Source organism: Hirundo rustica, chromosome 11 (assembly GCF_015227805.2).
Source record: "Hirundo rustica isolate bHirRus1 chromosome 11, bHirRus1.pri.v3, whole genome shotgun sequence".
NCBI lineage: Eukaryota > Metazoa > Chordata > Aves > Passeriformes > Hirundinidae > Hirundo > Hirundo rustica.
The window spans coordinates 4,465,034-4,471,033 of NC_053460.1; positions in this window are offsets into that span (position 1 = coordinate 4,465,034).

The window sequence follows — 6,000 nt, forward strand, 5'->3', positions numbered from 1 at the left end:
CTGCAGCAAGAGATAGTTTGCTAAAGAAAATTGCCAGACAAAAAAAAAGGCAGCAAAAGAACATCCTTGATAGTACAGAAAGAATATAACAAAATATTTCCAGCCTCCTACTGCAGAGGACATCAGTGAGGTGCTTTGATGTCAGGGAGGAGATCAGTCAGCAGAATCAGAAAGGACAGGGCTGGAGAAGGCGATGTCTCCAACCTCGTGTCCGCCTCTGCCTTGCTCTGCTTTTAGCTCCCTTGTGAAGAGCAGCTTGCTACCCCCAAAAGATGAGAGATAAGGTCAATGGAAACGCAAGGTATTGCCAGGCTGTGGCTATTTTTTTTTTTTTTTTAATTTTTTTTTTTTTTCAAAGAGAGGAAATAATATGTGCAGAGCAGCAGTGGTTCATATTGGGTCAGTCAGGAAGCGTGGGGCTGAGAATTTAAAAGACAGGCATTTTTGTTTTGTGGTTCTCTCAGAGAGGAAAAGCGCACAAGAAAACTTTTTTTTTTTTTTTTTGCTAAAAAATGCAAATTTTGAGTTCACCTACAGCTAACTGAGGTGTCAACATCATCTTTCACTCTGAAGAACGTCACTTTAAGTGGAATACTTTGCATCTGTGGCTGCAGTTATTACAGAAATGCTAAATGGCTAAAACCAGTGCTCCTTTGGATTGCAGCACAGATAGCAGCAGAAGGAGGACAGGAAGACAATGAGAGATTATTAGCTCTATTCCCACAGGTGAAGAGCTGAGGCATAATTGGTTTGAAGCTGAAATTTCACACACATCTTCATCCAGAATTTACTGTGGAAAAAGGCAGTCCCTGCTTCTGCTGTCCTCCTCTGCCTCTTGCCATCTCTGCCCCATCTCGGCCCATGTAGATAAGAAAGAAATCTGAAAACACAAATCCAAAACTAACACTGTGAATATTGCAGGTAATGGAAAAAAAAAAAAGATCAGCAGGAGCTATATCTCTTTAAGTTACAAAACTGCTTTTAATTTGGCCTTTCATGGTCTTCACTTATTAGCAGTAAACAAGCTGATAATCTTTACTGTATGCTGTAAATGGGCATGGAAAATTAATGCAACAAAACCACTCAGAAGCTCACTAGAGTAGTCCTTGAACAGCGTAGCTGGCTGAAATACCTGGAATTCAATCTGCATGTTACACAGTTACAGCTACCTTCTGATGAGGAAGCTGAAAATAGCAAAGCACTGTGTGTTTTGAAATTCGTTAATGAAAAATCCAACCAGCCAGCCAGCAAACAACTGATTCTTGTGTTGACGAAAAGGAAAAATCTGTTGTGCCAAGACACCTACGAACAACTTAAAATACATTAAGATATATCTCAGCTGACGTGATTAAAAAAAAAAAAAAAATAGAGTAAGAAATTTGTCAACGATTCGCTTAAAAAAAAAAAAAAAAAACTGCAGAGAGAGGAAAAGAATCACCAAGCAGGAGGGTTTTTTCAAATCTCCATAATGATTAAAAAAAATTCCATACTAATAATTTCTGTTGAAATATTCAAGCAGAAATGTTGAGAACAGAGCTGCCTTGGAAGTGCTATTTCTTGCTGATATATGTTTTACAGATATTTTTTTGGATCTTCAGACATCATGGCATTATTTATGTGTGTGCTGAGAACAAATTTGCTGCCTTCTCAGGCTTGTTCAAAAACGGTTTTTAATCACTCTATCAAAAATCAGACTCTGTAAAAAAAATTTGTTATCTGCTGAAGAGAAAAAAAAAAAAAAAAAAAAAGCTGCAGCTGCCCCTCAGTGTGTGGAGTCCCTGCATCACACTGGTTCAACACTACCTCCTTTTCATTTTCACAGTTAAAAGGAAAGAAACTGTTTGAGGGATAGGCTGATCCTACCAGCATAATAAAGATTTTTTTTTAGTTAGTCTTCCCTCTGACTGAAGGAAACCAGCAGTCTTTCTGGACAGGTCTTAATTGAGAAAAACAAGGAAGAAATGGCCATGCTTCTGGTAACAAAGTGCTGGCTTACTGCAGAGGAGAAGAGAGCCCAGGCAGAGTGACAATCCCAGCTGATTTTACAGGAAATGCCTTTTTAAAGAAATGACAGACACATTTTTAGCAGCTGATTTGCAACAATTAAAAAAAAAAAAATAAATTCCCAAACATGGAGAACAGATCCTCTTTCTTCTGCTGCTTGGCCCTTGTTGCAGGCTCTTGAGAACAAAGACTAATAAACCAAAGGACATCTCTGAGGCTGTGCTGTGGTTTTGTAGCACCAGGTCACATCTCCAACCCCACCACCCGGGCTGCCGCTGTTGTGTGACCGCGCCTGGACCACTTGCACTCACACGAGAGCGGCCGCGGCTCCTTTGCTTGTTCACATCGCTGCGGGCGGAAGCCAGAGCTGGGCTAAACAAAACTCTTGCAAAGTATCCAGGAGAAACCCCTGAAGTCAATGGAAAGCAGGTGGCTGTTTGTTTTCCTTCCTTGTTTGCCCTCGGATTGTTTGGACTGCAAATATTGTGGAGGTTGGTGTCGCAAAGGGGATGGGGATGACTTTCAGCAGAAAGCACAGCACAGGCATCCCGAGAGAGCAGCAGCACTCCAAAAGACTGAGCCTTTTCCAGGGGATTAAAACATCTCACTGCAATGGGAACTTCCCAATCCCTCACTGCGTGGGAGCAGCTGCTCTGCACAGCCCGGGATTTGCACGGAGATCTCCTGCTGGGATCGCAGCTGCACTCTGCTCTTCCCAGCCCGGCAACTGCTCCTTGGGGACTTCGGGCAAGTCACTCCGTGCCTCACCTTCCCCACCTCCAAAATGGAGAGGAAGATACTTCACTTTGCTGAGATTTTGGATCAGGACTACAGGGGGAGTGTTTGTGATGCAGTGTTTGTGGTACACTATTTATCAACAAGGCTCCACCACCAAGGCAGCGTTATCATTACAGCTAACATTGCTATTGTTTTACTCCAGATGGAATCTGTGCTATCAGAAGCTATCTCGCTGTACTTAAAAACTAAATCTGTATGAGTGTAGCGCTGGAAAAAACAATTTGTAATTCTGAGGCCACTATGCCAACCATATTTATTTATACCTCTATTTTTTCAGCTACCATATGATACAATCATGTTGGCAAAAAAAAAGGATATTTTAAAGCGTCATTTGTTGATGGCAACTTTAATGCCTTCTATACTCCTTTCCCAAAGGCAAAGGATTATGTAATAAAAAGAAAGACAGTTTTACAGCACAATAAACTGAATTTTAGAACAATACTGGCCCTATCCTGTACTTACAGATGATATAACAGATCTGATGCTGATAGGTGCTGCCACTGAGGATATTACACAGAAGGAGACTGCCAGAGTAATATTCCTATTTATATCTGTCACATTACATCTATATGTCCCTTCTACTACACTTCCCCAAGATGGAAGGCTGTGGTGTGCGGCCTGTGAGTCTCAGCCAGGAAACTTGCTCCAGTTCCAATTCCACTTCTGCCTGAAGCCCTCAGCAAACTTTCTAGGGGCTCCTGGCTGCTGTGGTTTCAAGCCAGTGACCCAGGAACACCAACAAGCATCGTTGCATGGTTCAGATTCCTAAAATTCTCCTTTCCCAGAACATTAAAATACCATCCATGCTACTCTGGCACTTGCTTTGTTACTCATACCAGGATTTGTGTGCATCCTTCTAGGACCATTCATACCATCCTCCCTTTTAATGACAAACTAGCGATGGTTCAGTGAGTTCAAACCAGCTGCTTCTGTCACTAAGATGTGTTGCTTGTGCAGTGTACTTCTGCAAGCCATGCAGAAGGCATCAGACCACAGGGAGAGAGGAGAGATGCCTGCTTTCCTTGTCCCTGGGAGCTGCAGGACAGAGATGAAGGAGCAACACAAAATTCACTGCTCAATGGTACTAATTTCCATAAGCTGCAGTGTATAAAATTTATCACGTGTGGCACATGAACAGAGCACTAAACACAGGTAGGATCCCCATGCTGAGAATTACCCCTCCTCAGCCTCTTATCTGTCCCTCTGCTCTGTCTGAGCCTCTTAGTTTATTGCTCTGCTGCTTCTCCTGTGATACCACGATGCCACTCACTGCCTACATCCAGTATTAGCAGACTTTCTGCTCAGGATTCATTTAGGAAAAGTGTTGCTCAGTGGAATTGAACAAATTTCTGGCTTGGCTCCTAAATGCCTCTTCATGCTACACACCCACTGGGTCTTTTCACCTGGTCTCTTTCAAGGGGGACTCATAAATGAGCAACTAAATCTAACTGCATCAGCAAAATCACCTCCAGCCATGTGCCCCGCACTGGATACAATTACACAATTCCAGTAGTTTTGATATTTCAAAATTCTTACTTTCCCAGTTTCCCAATGGTTTTTCTCAGGTTTTATCATTTCCCTCATCCATGCAGGCTCCTTAGTGCCTAGTGATGTCTTTCTAGATAGTTTACAAAGAAGATGGATTAAAGATCAGTTCAGCTATTAGCTCAGCCGTTTCAGCCTGCCAGCCTGACTTTCTCCCAGAGACAGGCCAGTTTAGCAGCTTATCTTCTCAAATCTGCTCTTGCACATGTGACCCACGTTTGCATATGGCACACATCCCAGGGGACAGCACGTTTAGTCCTTTGCATGCTGTGCGTTGCTGCCCCTTGCACAGCGAGCTTACTCGGGGTGTGGTAACTGCCCCAAGAGCAGGCACACAGGTGTGCATCACACTGCAGCTATCACCATGGGATTTACCCACAGGGAGTCAACAGTCAGAACAGCCTTGTATTAAAATTAAGCTTAAATAAAATGAAAGCAAAGGTCGACGGATTTATAGCTAGAAACGGTATTGGGTATGAGAAACTCAGAGCACCACTTTCTCGTAGCTGAGAAGCGGTTTCTATTCAGATTTTCTTGACAGCTATAGCTATAATGTGATACTTTTATAAAATACAGTGATTACTAGTAACAGCAATAAGAAGATCCTTACCATCAGGCTGGAAAAATCTTCTTAAATACCTATTCAAGGCAGGGCCTGAGGCTGTGTTTGATCTTCAGGATGAGTAATATTTTGCTAGGTAATGATTTGTTCTTGGGAAGTCTAGCCGATTGGCTTCCTGATAACCTTGGAATGAGATCGTTAGTGAAGAACAAAATGACATTATAAAGAAAAAAAAACAAAAAAAACCAAACCAAACCAAACCAAACCAAACCAAACCAAACCAAACCAAACCAAACCAAACAAAACAAAACAAAACAAAACAAAAAACAAAACAAAAAAAAAAAAAAAAAAAAAAAAAAAAAAAAACAAACAAACCACGAAGATCAGACAAGGACTCCGTGCCTGGACACATGCATGTTGATGGCTTGCCTTGTGAGGTCTGTATTTCGAGACCTTTCCTAGAAAAGCTCAGATTTATTATTGAACACGGCTTTGAATGCGACAAAGTCCAGCGACCATCGATTTTGAGTTTCATTGCTGCGGAAAGGGTCCCAGCCATCAGCACTTGCCAAGCTGCGAGCCCGCAGTGGCGGTCACAGTTGGCACTCGTCCTGTTCGAAGCGCCGTGTGCCCAAACCCTCCTCTCCTTTCCTTCCCTCGCCGAGCCATGCGATGGCAGCAGAGATTGCGGAACGGGGCGGTGAGCGGGCGCACGGCGGGAGCGATCCCGGCTGTCCCGGCCACCCTGGGCCCTGCAATCCGTGCTGGACCGGAGCCTGACAGGAGCCTGTGTCCGGAGAATCACACCATAAGTAAGTCTCTCTTGAGGTCATAACACTTTTAAACTTCTGCGATGGAGTCACCGTGCCTGGAGGGATTTCCAAGACGCGTAGGTGTGGCTCTTGGGGACGTGGTTCAGTGGTGGGCTTGGACTTGTTTGGACTCGAGGACCTTAGTGGGCTTTTCCAAGCTGATTCCAGGATACTCACCCACCTACAATGGGGAGAGGATACAGAGCAGCCAAAGCCTGCGAGCGACTTTCACGCCTTAAGCAGAAAAAGCTCATTACCGAGATCCCGGCTGCGCCTGAC